This window comes from Mustela putorius, unplaced genomic scaffold (assembly GCF_011764305.1).
Source record: "Mustela putorius furo isolate JIRA1106 unplaced genomic scaffold, ASM1176430v1.1 tig00000585_pilon_pilon_pilon, whole genome shotgun sequence".
NCBI lineage: Eukaryota > Metazoa > Chordata > Mammalia > Carnivora > Mustelidae > Mustela > Mustela putorius.
The window spans coordinates 8,952,748-8,967,444 of NW_025421424.1; the positions used below are offsets into that span (position 1 = coordinate 8,952,748).

Sequence of the window (14,697 nt, forward strand, 5' to 3'; positions counted from 1 at the left end):
AGAGAGCGAGCCCAAGCACAACAGAGGGAGGAGTAGGCAGGGGAGAAGCAGGATCCCCGCTGAACAAGGAGACAAGGAGCCCAATGTGGGGCTCATTCCCAGAACCCTGGGATCATGACCTGAGGCAAAGGCAGATGCTTGACCGACTGAGCCACCCAGGGGTCCTCTTCTCCCCTGAACCCCGCTCTTTATAAACTTATTTTTTTCTCACTTTCCACTAGGGAATCAAGCCCCTATGGCAGTTTCCAGACTCTCTGGATTTGCCTCGGTGTCCAGGGACTCCCTTGTTCCTCTCCTCCCCCTTTCAGCCTGGAAACTCAAAGACCTCCATGGCTGCGGGGATCGCTGGATGATGATAGCATGAGGTGGGGTAATGCTTCCTGGAATGCACCAGAAGTAAGTGCATTGCACCATCTCTTCCAGCCACCCTCGCCCTCGAGTGGTGTGTTTCACTGGGGATTCCTGTAAGAGGAAACCATCATGTTCCTCTTTCTAAGTGCCTCGTTAAAAGCCCGAGGACAGGCTTCCCCCTCTTCCCTTAAGGCCTCTACCTGGGAGGTGAGGGAAAGAGAAAGACTAGTTCTGGGCAGGGCACTAGCCTTCATCTGGGAGCCCTAACTAGAGGGACACAGGTCTCCACGGTCTGGTCACTTTTGTGTGCCTGTCAACCAGCCCAGTTTACTGGTGAGTCTCCCCCCTTTGGAGTATAAACACACAGCAGTTTTATTTCTTCCAGTAACTGGCCCTGGCTATACTGTGCCAGATCGCTCTTTCCTGCTGGGGAGCAGCTCCCTTAACGACGTCTTGGTCTGCTTCCATAACTTTCCAGCCACTTTTCTGTTACTACAACAGTCTCGTTCCGGTAATTAAGACTCAAGCTTTTACAGTTTTAAAACTTCCACTGCAGACTTGCTTCGGAGATTGTCTTCCTTCTTCCCCTCCAGTATTTGCTCGTGCAGGGCCCAGGCCGTGTGGGACAGTACAGGGGACGGGAGCCGTGGGGCCGTGGTGACATGGGGACGTGGGGGCTGGCTTGAAGGCACTTCCTCTACCTCTTCTTGGTAGGCTTAGCATCTCAGGTGGAGGCTGAGAGGAGGGATGGGGAGTAAGAGGCCTCTTTATAGGACTTACAGGGCCAGGGACGCGTCTCATATCCTTTACCTCTTCCTGATTCTTTCTGGTTCTGTCAGATGCTGGAGAGTTCACCTAGCTCCCTCCATCACTGAGGACCAATCTTCCCCCTGACTCTACACCCCCTAGCTGTACCTCCCTTTGGTCTCACCACTGGTATAGGCTTCCAGGGACTCCATTCTCTGGCTTAGGCATCCGACTCTGAATTCGGCAGTAACCTGGGCAAAGCTTTGGCCCCTGTCCTTGAATTGACTTCTGTGCATCTCCACGTGGAGCCACAGGGTCTGCTGGAGTAACCGTGGTCTTCAAAGGTCAGACAGACCGGGGCTGGGAGAGCTGCCCCTATCCATCTTCCCAGTTAGGTTGTACTAAGTCTCCTTAAGCCCCGCTGGGTGGGCTATGGCTCTGGACCTCCTGCTTTTATAATCTCCAGGCCTGCAGAGGGTCCTAGTCTTTACAAGTATGATCCTAGACCTCAGGTACAGATGTCAAAGCTCTGCTTTTCTTTTCTACCATGGGGGTATGGAAACCAAAGGGCATCCAGCTGCTGCCCTAGGCTTCCAGGATCTTTGTGCTCTGTGCCTGGGAGGCATTGGGGGGTTTATGCATCCTCTTTCCCTTTACATCAGGGCAGGAAGGTACCCCACCTCTTCTCCAAAAGGGGACGAAGACTTAGCCACGGGTTGATTTGAGGATTTGTACCTCCATCAACCCCGTGTGGAGGTGGTTGGCGCCATCTGCTGGTGGCTCTCTGGTAGCTCTTCGGGGGTGCCTGATCTTCAGGCCTGGGCTTGAAGCCCATGGTGAGAAAATATGCGAGAATTTGCCCAGCAGTATACCAGAATATCTTGTCTCTTCTCCTCTAAACTGTGTTGAAGCTGTTCTTCTTCCAGGAGGGATTCCTTTTTAAAATCCCATTAGACTGAAATTGTCTTCTACTGTGTCCTCCCTCAGCTCTCAGGCTCTTGGTGGGTAGCCCATTTACATGGATGTGAGTGAGTGGGGTTTAATTCATGTCATGACCAGTTTTTGTGTGTTCCAGGGGTAGTATGGTATTCGCTGCACTCTTGCCAGGGATCATCTCCTGTCCCAGGTTCATCACAAACTTCATCTCATTTGGTCCTTGCACTCCAAGCCAAGGAGCTCAGTACTATTTTTATGCCCACTTTACAGATGCGAAAACTCAACAGGAAGAAACATGTTTATAGCTCCGCTAAGATTTCTAGCCCGAAAGTGATGCCAACAAGCAATCTAAATCCCAAGTGCCACCCTCTATCGATATTCTGTTTTGCCTGCTTGGTTTAATACCGTGGTGCTGTGGCCCCCTCCACCTTCCTCACCCCCAAAGTCCTAAGGGAGTACTTGCAGATCAGTGTGAAGTACTTCCCAGAATAAGTTTGTTTGGACTAACAGCATCCGTCCAGCTGGGGCCAGTGCAAGAGCTGAACCAGCCATGGGGAGGTCATGACTGACTTGTAGGCAGGCCAAGCTCTGTGGTCCTGTTGAAGGCATCAGCACGGAGCCTTTGGTCAGAAGGTGAAACTCTTCATCAAAGCCCTCCTCTCATACCTTTAGATTAATTTCTTCCCGGGGAGGCCTGGGGTCTTGGCCACATATCCAGAATAGTCAACCTGAGCGCTTCTTTCCACTTAGAAAATGAGACTCTATTACCTGTGTAGTAGTACATTTGCTTCTGCTGTCTCCTGGAGGCTTGGAACCACTCTGAGTAGAAAGGTATTACTGTCACTCTCATTTAATGGGTAAGGAAACTGAGGCACAGAGGTGGGAGGCTTTTATGTGCTGGAATGGGGACCTGGACCCAAATCTCCTGTGTCCATTCTGTCTTGCTGAGGGCTGGCTGATCCTCAGTGCTCTTCACCAGAGACCTTCAAGCTCCTGCTTCCTTGCTGTGGGTTCTCTGATCGCCATGGGTGTTGCCTTCCCTCCCTGTTAGCCGTGTCCATGCCCCTTGCTCCTGTCTCATCTGGCCTCCTCTCACTGGCCTCTCCCACAGCCTTCCTGCCTCTCCCAGGGCCTGACAGTGCCTCTCTGGGTAAGGGGACAGGGTCTTGAAGCCTCTGACTGACACCCCCACACCCCTAGAGGGGTTGCTTGCTGCCTTTATCAGCTCTAGTCATAGTGGATGTTATTTATTGTCAGATAAATGTATTTCCAAATAAAACAGAAACGAACAAATAACCGCAGTGACAGAGCCGTAAAAAACCCCTCGGGCTCGCTCACTTGAAGAAAAGCCTGCACAACTAATTAACCCGGGCAGGACTCCGTGGTGTTTGGAAACAAGCTTGGAATTAATACTGCCCTTCTCAGCTGCCGGAGCCAGCCTCTAAATCTTTATTGGGCAGCAGCAAGAGAGAGAGAAACCCAGAGAGTTAGAGAGACAGAGAGAGGCCAAGATGGAAGTGTAGACAGAGAAACAGAGCAAGATAAATACAGTTATCCATCTGCCTCCATGCCCAGATACATCATCTTAGCTAGACCTAGGATGCGAGGAAGACAGACAGACTGCATTTCTCCTTACAGTGAGAGGCAAGGGGAGAAAACAGAGCCTTTGTCTAGCTCAGAGCACATCTTGTTTCTAGACCACTGAAGTCAGAAATCAGAAGCTTCTGGGCTAGAAGGGGCTGATGAAAGGTCAGTGGTTTTAAAGTTATTTTTAGCAACAAAGTCTTTTTTTGAAATAAAGGCACCCACAGAATTGCCATCTGTAGAGCGGCTCCACGCAGAGCATGCCTTCGGAGCATGTCTCTGGAGCACGCCTTCGGAGCACACCGTAGGGGCACGTTATCAGAGCACGCCATCAAAGCACGCTATCAGAGCATGCCATCTGGACACGTCATCAGAGCACGCCATCGGAGCATGTGGCTTCTTGCTGTCCCCGCCCCTCCTCTCTGCAGGGCAGGCGGCATCCTGGGGACCCTCAGGGCTCCAGAGAGCACCGCTGTGGGACTGAAGCCCGCCTTGGCCTTTGTGTGGCCGGGCTCTGGAATGCCCCTGGTTCTTCACAGAATTCAGGCTGAGCCTAATTTGGGAGGCACCTGAAGGGATAATAGGGTAGGGAGGAGCCACCTGCTGAAGGAGGTAGGCTCCCCAATGGTACCTCTACTCTCTCGCCCTTGAACCCATTGGGTTCTTGAATTCTGATGTTTACTTTCCCAGGGGACTTTCGTTGGCAGGAGCCGGGCTACTAGCTTGTTGAACTTTAGTGATGGAGTCTCAGTGGACAAACTTCATGAATCATTACCTGACTCTGACTTGGCTTCAGAGAGGCTCTGTATAGCAGGACATGAAGTTTAGGAGGGGGAAACGGGAGTATGAGGAGGACACCTCCTTTCTCTGGAAGAATATGGAAGGTGGCCGGAAGGGGACTTTCCAAGAGACCATCCAGGTATGCCCTGTAGATGACTGCTCATCTACAGGGAAGTTGGCCTACCTGTGTTTTTTCCCCTCATCCAGGAAGGTGAGGCAGTGGCCTGAGGCTGGAACCATCCAGTTGTGTTTCTTTGGGGTGGTGGTGGGGTTGTTTGGTATTCTCTGGAGGTTGCCACTTGGCTTCTGGAGGCCCTATTCTCAGCATTAAGAGGGGGAAAACCCCAAGGCCAGGTGGACAGGCCTCTCTTAGAGTCAGTGGTGGTGGGGGAAAGAATGGAGGCAGAGAGATCAGGCACTGTGTTTGGAGCTTTCCCATCTCTGATTAACCCTGAATGCCCTTGGCTCAGGCCTAGACAACAAGGGGGCACAGTTAGGAGGAGAAAACACAAATCAAGAAGTAATGCTTTTTTTTGAAGGAGAAATTATAAATTGCAATTTAATCACATAATCACTTTGACACTCTCAAGCAAGCTAATTTCTTCCCTTGCCTCATTTCATCCACTCGGTGAGATGAATCTTAATGAATAATGTCCTATGAATATTTAATTTTTGATCAATTTGAATTTTCTCTGGCATACCTGCTGGAGACATAAATCAGCTCCTTCTCCCCAGCAGAGTGAATTTGGACAGCAGTCTGTGTGGATCTCTGTCCATGGCCACAGAAGTGGCTTGCCTGAAGGTTTGGGCTTTTCATTTATCACCATCTCAATATCATGATTCGATGTCCCTGAATACCTTCCCTGACCTGGGTTCTCTATACCACCCCGCCAGCAGACGCCTGAAGCCTGTGACTTTCCAAGCAGACAAGATGGATCTGCAGATGGCTTCCCACAGGCTCTCTCTTATTCCATCCTTTTTTCTTCAGAGACTTAAAGAAACCTCCCTCCTGATACTGACTTTCTCCTTCCTGACCCCTGGGGACAAGGGTTATCATTCAAAAGGCAGTCTTCTATAAAGGCAACATTAAGAGAAGTACATTTCTAAGCTGTTTGGGAAGGATTCTTTCGTGAGATAATACTTGATAATTGCACAGAGCTTTACAGTTTGCAAAGCGACCTCATGGGCATCTTTTCTTTTCACGTGTTAACACATCCCTGTGTTTTTACTTCTCTTTCTTAACTGGGAGGTTAGAGAATGGGGCCGGAGAGAGCTCTTCGTTACTTTGGGTCAGGAGGGTAAGTAAAGGAGCTCCTACCCTGGTAGGACTGCTAATCCAGGAAAATGGAGCCAAACTGAGCTGTCTGTACAAAGGAGAGATTGAGTACTGGGGACTGGGATCTGGAGGAAAAAATAGGAGGATCCTTAATAGGCAAGCTGGGAGGTGGGCTCAGTAATGAGTCCAGGACAGTGATGGTTCTTTTTAAGGAAATAATTGCGTCAAGGGGATAGATAGCATGTTTACAATTTATTTCGAATGTATATCCATATCCTGAAAGTTTTGTTTTTCTGAAGCTCTCCACCCATGAAAGCAGTGAGATTTAGTGCTCCAGGAAGGGAAGGAACCACCTAGAACAAAGAGGTCATTTCTTAGCTTTAAATCTTAGAGGCAACTTCCTGTCTTTGAGTCCATTAGGAGCCAACAGTCTTGAAAGTAAGGTTTCATATACAAGGAAAATAAATTTTTAAATTCATTATGCTTCCAGTAATATGATCATAGAATTTCCTTATAAACAATAGGGTAGAGGTAATTTAGACCACAGTGTGAGGAAGTCTCTTGAGAAGCTGAGGGGATGTGAAGGAAGAAGAGAAAAGTGGAGGTTGGATAGCAGAGTCAGAATCCATTATTTTCATTTTCTACTCTCACGGGCCAAAATATTGGACACTGTCCGGACATTCCAGTTTTGACATTCTTTAGTTGTGTGTGTTATTGTGCCATCTTGGATGACAAGTCAGTCAGGGTTAGTTGTGAGCAAATGGAGGAACCAGACCAGATGACCAACCCAATGCAGAGGTCAGCTTTGACCAGAGGTTAGATCTCCTCTCCCTTTACAAGACCAAGTCAACTCCACCATCTATCTAGCTACCATTAAGGAAGAGTAAGGGTGGTGGTGGTGTGTTGGAGGAGAAAATCTGGAAGCCTGAACCAGTTGCTCTGAAGAGACGGAGCCATCCAAAAAGATGTTTATGTCAGTACCAATAATTTCCAAGATTAGCTCCTTGTTTTAACCTAAGTTTCTAGAATATAGAACTTGAGCAAAGTTTATACGCTAAAGCTTTACTGAATAGTGCAGCCCTAGTGCAGCAAGAATAAGGGGAAAAAGGAAAGTGAGGTGGGGAAGGAGAGAAGGCATTACTGAGCTAGCCACAGCTTCACAAGAAAATCCCGTTGACTGTTTAGACTGTTTAGACAAAAGGGCCCTCTTCCAGATGGGCCCTTTGTGTGGCAACCGCCACACCTCACTACACCTCAGAGTAGTCAGTGGATGGTTTGAATTTATTTACTGTTTTTAACTCTTCCCTATCTTTTAATGGTCAACATTTGCCTCTACTGTGCTATGAGATTGTGCTCTCTGGTCCCTCTGAGATTTTGAAGAAGGAGGAGATTCCATGCCCATGATGTGGCTCTTTGTGGTAGTTTAAAAATATGTCTACAGATGCTTTCATACTCTACTCAGGAAGTAGAGCCTAATTCCTTTCCATGTAAGTGAGGGCTGATCTTGGTGTCTTATTTCTAACAAATGAAAAAAAGTGAAAATAACAATGCATGATTTTTCAGAGAGTAGGTCATAAAAGACATTGTATCTTCCTCCTTGCTCTTAAGTTACTTGCTCTGAGAGAAGCCAACTTCCATGTTGTGAGGATACTCAAGTAGCCTATGGAGAGGCCTACACAGTGAGGATCTAAAGACTCCTGCCAATAGTCATGAAAGTGAGCCATCTTGGAAGTGGATCTCCAGTTTACAACTTGAAACTGAAGTGTAGTCAAGCGTTCAGTGACTGCAGTTCCTGTCAGCATCTTGACTGTCATTTCATGAGAGACCATTGGCCAGACCTCCCAATTAAGCCACTTTAGATTGTTGACCCACAGAAACTGTGAGATAATATATATTTGTTACTTTGAGCCCCTAGTTTTGAAGTAATTTGTTACAAAGCAATAGTAAAATAGATCCTTTATCAGAGTCTGGAAGTGGGAAGAGGAACCAGAATCTTCATCACTCTTATGGAATCAGATCTGAACACCAAAGCTGCTGTAATTCCTGCCATGGTAGGCAACTGGAGCATCCGCTGAAGCCCTTACTTTGGAGAAAGCTGAGGTAACTAGCAGTGTTAGGAGATGAGGTAGAGGGAGCAGTGGCTGGGACAATCCACTGAGCATATGGCTTGTTGGGAGAGGCAGGTAGAGCCAAGCAAATCTAGGGAGACCATATACGGGGTCTGATGCACTGGGTTCCTATTCCTTCCCACTCAGAATATCCAGAAGCACAATTAAGCATGTTACAAAAAAATAAAGAAGCCACAAATGTTTTCCATATCTGCATGATAGCATGAATAGAATGGAGACAACTGTTTTTGTTAAAATAATAAATTCCTATTGCAAAAATTTTAAAACAATGTGGAAAATGCACAAAGGACAAAACAAGCATCACCCAACAATCCATGATCCAGAGAGAACACTGTTATATAACTTAATTTTTCACATTCACTCCTATGTTGACATTTTCCCTTGCCAATAAATATACTTATCTTTTCATCAAATATAATGGACTAGATGTTCCATGAAACTCCTCCAGGGACAATATGCCCCAAGTGATGGAATATATATATATTTCCTCCCCCTTTAAAAATGTATGAGGGCACAACTGAGTTGGCACAAAATAAAGGGAATTTCTTAGAGATAAAAACCAAAAAACCCAAACCAAAAAACCACCAAAACCCAAAAAAACCAAGCCCACAAAAAAACCAAAACCCCAAAACCTGTGGATCTAGAATTAGTCTTTGTCTTGGAGCTTATTTGGGGTTTAATAGGTAATGTGGGCCATATACATGACAGATGGCAGTTAGAGCACAGAGCCTAAGCAGGCTGGATTCTTACACAAAGTTGGGAATCCAGATAGGTGAAACTCCCAGTTGCTGAACTAGAAAAAACACAGTCTACAGAAAAAGATAGTTGATGAAGAAATTGTTTGTCATCCTTGACTCTAATGGGAAAGAAGAAAAAAACATAAAGATAAGTGTTTTCTGGGAGAAACCTGAATTCATCCAAAACCCCATCCTGAAAACTTGAAGTGTCCTGGATTGGTGAGATATCCAGGACTTGGAAATAACATATGTTAAAGCTTGGCCTCAGAGAATTCTACAGAAAAAGTTCCAAGGGACATGGACTTCACAATCAACATTCAACAGACACATGAGGAAAAAAACTATCCTGAACGAGACTCAGTATAAATCTACAGATTCCTTGAAGGTTATAATGACCTGCACTTATTCAATATACAATATGAAATACATATGTTTAATTTCTTTATGAAATAAAAGAGTATTGGAAGTATGAGGGAACAGAAAGCTATTAGAATACCCTAATCAGATGTAAAAGAGAACCAAATACAACTTGTAGAAAATAAAAATAGTAATCATTAAAATGACCAACTAATGGATGTGATAACAAATTAGACACAGCAAAAGAAAGAATTAGTGATCTGGAAGTTTCTCTGAAGCATGGCCTAGAATACAAGAGAAAGACAAAGAGATGAAAGAGCTAGGAGATATAAAGGACAGAGGAAATACAACATACTTATAATTGAACTCCCAAAAGATGGCAGAGAAAGTGGAAGTATTAAAAAAGATAATGACTGACAAATTTCCAGTCCTGATGAGAAATACCAGTCCTCAGTTTCAACAAGCCCAGTGAATCCAAAACAGGATGAAGGAAAAGAAGCTCTCGTTTTGTAGAAAAACAGAACAGTGAAGACAAATAGAGGATCCTAAAAATAGAAAGATAGATTACCTACAAAGTAATGAGCACTTGACCCACAGCTTATTTTTCAACAGTATCTACAGAAGCCAGAAGACTATGGAATGATAACGTTGAAGTGCTAAGTAGAAATGTGCTAGAATTCTACCACCACTAAAATGACCTTTTTTTTTTTTTTAAGATTTTATTTATTTTTTTGAGAGAGAGACAGTGAAAGAGAGCATGAGTGAGGAGAAAGTCAGAGAGCAAGCAGACTCCCCATGGAGCTGGGAGCCTGATGCGGGACTCCATCTGGGGCTCCAGGATCATGACCCGAGCCAAAGGCAGTCATCCAACTAACTGAGCCACCCAGGCGTTCTCTAAAATGACCTCTTAAACATGAAGGCAAAATAAAGGCAGTTTAAAAATGTTTTAAAAACGAAAGTGATATAATTAGCTGTCAAGACACACTTACTGAAGGAATTTATACAAATATATGCCAAGAAGAAGAAAATGATCGTTGCAGGTTTGAAATACAAAAACGGTAAATATATAAATATATATTGATTATATGTAATAATAATAGTTATCTAACTTGTGAGGCAAAAAATCAAGTAAGAACTAAAATCTTGGAAAGATGAACAAAAATTAACCATATGTGGATAGAGATTGAAAATAGAAAAAATGAAACTTCAATTTTTTGAAAAAGATTTTATTTATTTGAGAGAGAGGGAGATAGAGAGCATGAGTAGGGGGAGGGACAGAAAGAGAGGGAGAAGCAGGCTCCCCACTAAGCAGGGAACCTGATGCAGAGCTCAATCCCAGGACCCTGGGATTATGACCTGAGCCGAAGGCAGGTGTTTAACTGGCTGACCCACCCAGGCACCTTTCCTTTTTTAAAGAGATACATAGAGGATGTGCTATGGTGAGGGCTGGGGAATGTGTAAGCCTGATGATTCATGGACGTGTACCCCTGGGGCAAATAATACATTGTATGTTAATTAAAAAAAAAAGAGATGCATAGATGTGTGATAAAATGATGGAGGAGAGGAAAGGAATGGTTAGTACAAAATTTGGGGTAGTGGTTTACTGGAGTAGGATTGGTTATGGCATGCAGGAGGCTCTGAAGATGTTGTGAATATTCTATTTTTCTTGGGGGGGCAGTTAAGAATACTATGTATATTTATTTCAACAAACTTTTTTTTTTTTTTAGTATTGTTGACACAGTGTTGTAACAGTTCCAGGTATACAGCATGAATCTGATAGGGTTGGATATTTGGCTGTGTATTTTTTATGATCCTTAAAATGTAAATCTCTATTATACATAGTTTTTGGAATAAATATAAATGATGTTGTGATGACCATTGTTCTAACATGTCTCTTTTCATACCCCTTCAGGTAAATTCCTGGAAAGAAGGTGTTGAGAAAAAAGTCGAGGACAGCAAGTTTTCTTTGAAACTTACCGCCAATTTCTCCTCCTGTCCCCCCCAACTTCTACTTCTACCAGCAGTGCAGTGCATAAAAAGGCCCATTTCCCCACACCGTAGGGTCACTGCGTTCTGTACCTTTTCTCTAAAATGTACTGTTATCTCTGTCAGCATGGTGAGCTGAGCATATGTGATGAGGTAGGAATGTTATGAACAGTTTATGGTGGAGGTGGTAACTTTAACCCCATTTTACAGCCAATCCAACTGAGAATCACTGAGATTGTGTGACTGGCCCAGCCTCATCCCATGACCCAGGCTTCTGACTGCACGCTTAGTTCAGTGATCTTTTTACTACGTCCCACTGGTGGCCAAACTCCATGGAACCTTTGTGTTGGAGCAGTCTGGTTCAGTCAAGCCAGAAAAGAAGGCAGGGAAAGCATGTGCTTTGTGGGGTGCTCGCTCATGGACACAGTGGAGTAGGGCTGAGGGAGAGAAACTGTCAGCATTTCTATCCTCAAATCTGAGACCCACTGCCTTCCATGGTCCTTGTTCCTTAAGCCCCAAATTCTAAACTTTGGAGACAGAGGGCTGGAGGCCTTTTTAACCAACCCAGTGTCTGGCACATGAAAAATGCTCACTAAATATTTGTTGGCTCTTGAATAAATGCTAGTTGATATTTTTGTCATAAAAGGTGGAGGGAGACCTGTCCTTCTGGCTCAGCCGGCTTTTTTTCTCCGCATGAAGCGAGTCTGAGCCAGGGCAGGAGAAGGGATGAGTTGACCTTCCAAGGCCCTTCCTGCTGGAAAGACAAGGATTGTCTTGTGCAGGCCGTGTGGAGGCCTGCTCCCTCCCAGATGCATTGGCTCCAAGGGATTAGCGGGAAGATTGGCAGGCCTAGTGGCAATAGGAGTTTAATGTTCTGGAAACCCTGTCTTTTTCCTTTTCTTGGAGGTTTTCCCTGGTGAGAGAGGGAAAGGTCTTGCAGCTTACCAGGCAGACAGGGATGAGACCCGGGAGTTTTACCATCAGAAACTGGAACTTATCACTGTGACACCAAGCCCAGGCCAGGCTGCATTTGGGGTGAGGTGGGGGGAGAAGTAGCAGGCTGCGGGTAGGGAAGTGTTGTCCTGCTCTGGGGACTTATGTCCCTGTTCAAGCTTGGAGACCCAGCCATGACCCTGAGATTTGACCAATTCCATCCCCAGGGCCCACTAAACCCAAGGCAGGCCAGGACACCTTAGGCTCCTGGCCTCTGGCTGTAGCAAATGGGATCACTGTGTCCTACGGCTCCAAGCTGGTAGCTAACATCTTCGGTGGGTCCTAAGTTCTTGGTGCCTGTTAAAGCAGACTTGGTATAAATACAAGAGCCAACAGACCTGGGTCGAAGCCCTGCCTCAGTTCTTCTGTATGAGCTGTTTGATACTGGTGAAGTGTATCTCCCTAGGAGCCTCTCTTGTCCTCTTCTGAGAGTAGGAGTGCCTTGAACAAATACCTTAGGCTCTCTCTATCTTGGTTCCTACCCCTGTGGGTGGGGGGATAACAGTAATACACACTTTATAGGATCATTGTCGTAATTAAATGAGTTAACAGTCATAAAATGTTAAGTTACGCCTGGCACATTATGAGTACTATACAAATTGTTTGCTTTGATCAAGGCCCCCTCCCCCCTCCTCCCCTACCTCCCTTCCCTCCTGTCCCTAGGTGTTGTTTGCTAGGCTATAAGATCTGGTTTGGGTCTTGATTTCCTGATTTGTAATTGGTGCTTCTTGGAGTCACCCTTCTTGTCTGGGGCCCCAGCTCTTAACTCAGCCTCACCGTGTCCTTCTACTTGGGATTACAGGCTGCCACCAAAAGCCCCGCCTAGATGGGTGCTTCCAGGACCCTGATGACATCTTTATGATTTTAATCACTATCTTTGCCCAAAGACCTTTGCTGCCTATCCATGCCTCCCTCAGAGCTCCAGTGCTGCCCTCTGCTCCGTGCTTTCCTGGTTTCCTTTCCTTCTTTCCTAGCCAGAGCTGCCAGGCTTCTAGCAGGCCCCAAGGCAAAGTCCATCCAAGGCACAGCAGTGTCTCCCTGGGTTGGCTTGCATCTCTCATGGCCCAGGGATAGACAAGGACCAAGAGCTTCCTGGTTTTCAGTCTGTCATTTCATCCAGATACTTCTCCTTACTAGGTATAGGAATCCTTTCTGGGGACCTCAGGCTTTTGTAAGGCAGCCTACCTCATTGCTGACTAGCTCTACTGAACAACAACAAAGCACTTAGTAAGAAGAATAATAATAGCAGCTATCATTTATTGAGTGCTTACTATATGTCAGGTTGCTATACATATATAATCTGTGATTTTTACAGAAACCTGGAAGTATAGGCTTTATTATCTCCATTTTACAGATGTGGAAAATGAGGCCTACAGCAGAGAAGCGATTGCCTAGAAGTGCAGCAGGGAGGTAAACCTGCTTTGCTCCCATTCAGTGTCAGTGCTGTGCGCCCCGCACCACTCTGCTGCCACGAGCTGCACCTGCCTGTCTCTTCCACCGCTGGAGGAGGCAATAACAATCTGTCTTCCCTCTTGTACATGTTTGTCTTTAATGTAATTGAGAAAACTGTCATTTCACTTTTAACTTTCGTCCTCTTCCGGCTAAATAGCCTTGACCATTTGTTAAATCACACGACATTATTTCTGGGCATCTCAACATCTTGGCCTTCCACTTCTGGAGATGCTTGTTGGTTAATGTCTTCATGGTGTGTTGTATTCTGTGTCCCAGACTCATAATCTCTCTTGGCAGTGTACCGCTGTGGTTTAAGAGCACATGATTTGCAGTGAGGCTGCCCCCGGTTCAAATACTGGCTCCGCCTCATTTCCCTAGCTTCGTGATTGGGGCAGATTACAGTTTCCAAAGGTGTTGTGCCATCCACATCTTCTTGCAGTGAGATGACACTCTCCCCACTGAGTGGTGGGGTCTGTATTCTTTCCCTCTGAACCTGGGCAGAACTTTGGGACTGCCATGACCAATACAAGATGGCAGAAGTGTTGCTATGGGGCTTCGGAGGCTAGGAAATAAAAATGCCATGTGCTTTCATATTGTTCTCTTTGGAATTCAGGCTCCTTCTCTGAAGAGGGTCCAACTGACCCAACTGGAGAGACCAGGTAGAAGAGGCCACTTGCAGGTGTTTTGGCTGCTAGCCCAATTGAAGTGCAAGACCATAGCTATCATCAACCACTGGACATGTACATGTCAGGAGGAGTCTTTGAGAGGAGTCTATCCCTAACCATCATCTGACCGCAGCTTCACAAGTGACCTCAAGCAAACATTACCCAACGGAGCCCAGTCAAACCCCAGAATAAAATTACTGTTTGAAGACACTAAGTTTAGGGGTGACTCATTATGTAGCTACAAGCAGAACTGTGATCTTAAGTTTCGCTCAATCTCCCTCAGCCTTAGTTTCTTCATATGTGAGATGGAGACTATGAAATCTACCTTAGAGGATTATTATGAGAATTGAAAGACAATGGATATAAAATATTTAACACATGCTTGCTGCATAATAATTGTGCAACAGGTAATGACTTATGATTAATGATGACTTATGATTAAAGACTTCAAAGAATTAGTGAGGTTGGGAGAGGACCTGACTGTGACCTTAGAGCCAGGTAGAGAGAGAAGATTGGGGAGCCGGGTTTGTACTGGGGCAACCTCTGGGGAAGAAGGGAAGGGAGTCAAGCCATAGGTTCCAAGTGAGCAGTGAGTTGTGACAAGATGCAGGCAGTGTGCAGGGTGAAGGACACCCTAGCCCCCCTTCCCCCCCTCCCCAATGTGGGAGGCTTTTCTCCTGGGCATGCATGGTGTGTGTGAAACA

General features: G+C 45.7%; 1 long non-coding RNA gene across 1 annotated transcript; it reads left to right on the forward strand.

Moving 5' to 3' along the window:
* The first annotated feature begins 551 nt into the window (after window positions 1-551).
* Window positions 552-14,292, forward strand: LOC123392535. Its single transcript, XR_006607289.1, has 3 exons — window positions 552-684; window positions 10,810-13,286; window positions 13,942-14,292. It is a non-coding gene; the product is annotated as an uncharacterized LOC123392535 (long non-coding RNA).
* Window positions 14,293-14,697: the final 405 nt, after the last annotated feature.